We start from the raw sequence: 2,536 nt of genomic DNA, 5'->3' as shown, positions 1-2,536 counted from the left end.
TTACTAATCCTACTAACCACTAATTATCTAAAGATTAGTCGTTTTATCTCAAAAAACCCGAATATATTTATGCTATAGCTAATATAGCTGTCCTTGATTTGTGGTCTACTGCAACGTATTACCAAATCAACCTTTTTCTAAAATATCATCCACATATATTTAAATATTGTTCCATGAATAGATCAACTCAATTTTGTAGGATTAAAAAAAATTTCCGATAACCGTCCACGATTTCCATATTTTTTAATTGATTACAATTTATTTAATTAACAGCAGAGGATAAAATGGAATGACAATTCCCACGCAAGATGGCTATTGATATGCGTTGGAAAAGCCATGTCCGTTCCCGATGATCATTTCTCCTTCTGCTTGTCAGGTCCCCCAGTTTAATAAGGAATTTTTTAGACCGAGGACTCCCGACGTCTCCACTGCGATCGGGGCAAAAACTGAAGGTTGATTACGATTGGTTAGTTAAAAGATCAACTCAAAAACTGGGTTAAGTTCTGCTAGAGCAGGGGTGCGCAAGTGCGGCCGTGAGTCGATGAATGTGCGGCCGTGGGCACAATTAGGTCATCGAGCAACTAATCTTAAATATAATGCTCATAGTGTTAATTAATCAAGAAAAACCCATGGAATCAGTTAAATGCATTGATCCCGACAAGGAGCATAACTTTGAAGCAATTCCACTTTCACGTTTTCTCTTAATACAGTTAGTTATTTAATACATATTGCCGAGCATCTTAATCTATCACTCCTACAAAAATTAAATTCTCAAACTACGTTATTTTCACTTGCCATTGATGAGTCAAATGATATATGTAATTCTGCTCAGCTGATCATATTTATTCGTACTCTATCCTTCGATTTTGAAATACATGTGGATTTTCTATCCATGAAGTCAATACCTGGAAATGTACGGGGTTAAGATATATTTGAAATAGTTAAACAATGTTGTTTGGAATTCAAATTGGACATGACATGTCTAGAAGGAATATGCACAGATGGCGCACCAGCAATGTTGGGTAGAAAACAAGGATTTCTTGCACGCCTAATTGAATATGTCTCAGAAGAGTATAACAATAAATCAGTTATTGGTGTACATTGTATTATTCACCAACAAGCACTTTGTTCACAAATGAAAAAATTTGAAGATACTCTTAATGAAGTAAAACAAATTATCATATATCCGAAACAATGCATTGAGACATAGACAGTTTCGAATTTCAAATTGAATTATTGAAATTAAAAAAATGATTTAATTTTGATAAATAAATTTAATGAAAGCGAAGATTTGTTGAATGTATGGAAATCAGCGACAGATTATCCAAATTTACGTGAAATGGCAAGAAATATTCTCGTTTTATTCGAAAGCACATATTTATGTGAGTCTACATTTTCCAAAATGAAATATTTAAAAAGTCAATATAAATCTCGGATAACGGATGCAAACTTAGAGTCATGTTCGCGCATAATGATATCTACCCTACCAGTGGATTTCAATAAGCTCGCAAAAAATACCAAAGATCCTGACCGTCATTAGAATAACTTGTATAATAAATTTCTTTTAATTAATTTTCCTTCTTTCTTATCTTTTTTCCATGAAATAATTATTTATTTTAATAATATGATGTCCCTGATGAACGAGAGCATTTCCTGTCCAAGAACTCATTCGGTCTCGATGACAATGGGCAACTTATGCGGTCACTTTTAATAATTAAAAAAAATTACTATATTAATATCGAAAAAATAATGCAGAAAATGTGCGGCCGTGGAAGAGAAGGAAAAAAATGCTATGCGGCTGCAAACCCAAAAAGCTTGCGCACCCCTGTTTTAAATTAAAAGAAATTTTAATGTGAACATTGAAGTAATTTTTATCATAGCATAATTTTGTAATGTTAGGAGTTATTGTTGACAACTGTGTCCGCTGAAGCATTAAATTCATTTCTATATTTTGTTTTAATTTCAGGGTATATTGAAAACCCTGACTTGCATAAGTAAGTCAGAAATTATTATTAATAAGCACACCGCGAAATAACGTTAGTAAAGTTATCTCGCTTGTGCCACCCTCTCATCAATGCGTTTTCTTAATCGCTTCCAAGTCCCTCTGTTCCTCGATAGTTTCCTCAGGTGCTCAAGATCGTCTGCTGATTTCAACCCTATTCCAATTAAAGTTAGGTGTTGATGGAGAATGGTTGCTAAAGTGAATCTTGGTCTTCCTTGGAAGGTCGTTCTTGGACAGGAGCGTAGTGGTGTTCCATTGCGAGATTTGCGGGAGTTTTCATGTCCATTCTTAGGATGTGACCGAATAAACTCAATCTATTACTTCTTATTTTTTCGTCTAACGGATGTACATTGTAATTGGAGTAGAGATGTTTGTTTGATATGCGTTTTGGCCAAAAGATTCTTGGGATTTTGATTCTTGAGAAAACAACAATCTCGATGCGTAATTTGAACACACGTTGCAATATTCTTCGACATGACAACTATCTTACTTCAGTATGAAAAAGTAATGATGTATGATTGCATTCAATTTCAT

This window comes from Octopus sinensis, unplaced genomic scaffold (assembly GCF_006345805.1).
Source record: "Octopus sinensis unplaced genomic scaffold, ASM634580v1 Contig02842, whole genome shotgun sequence".
Taxonomy (NCBI): Eukaryota; Metazoa; Mollusca; class Cephalopoda; order Octopoda; family Octopodidae; genus Octopus; species Octopus sinensis.
This window is presented reverse-complemented; position numbering follows the sequence as displayed.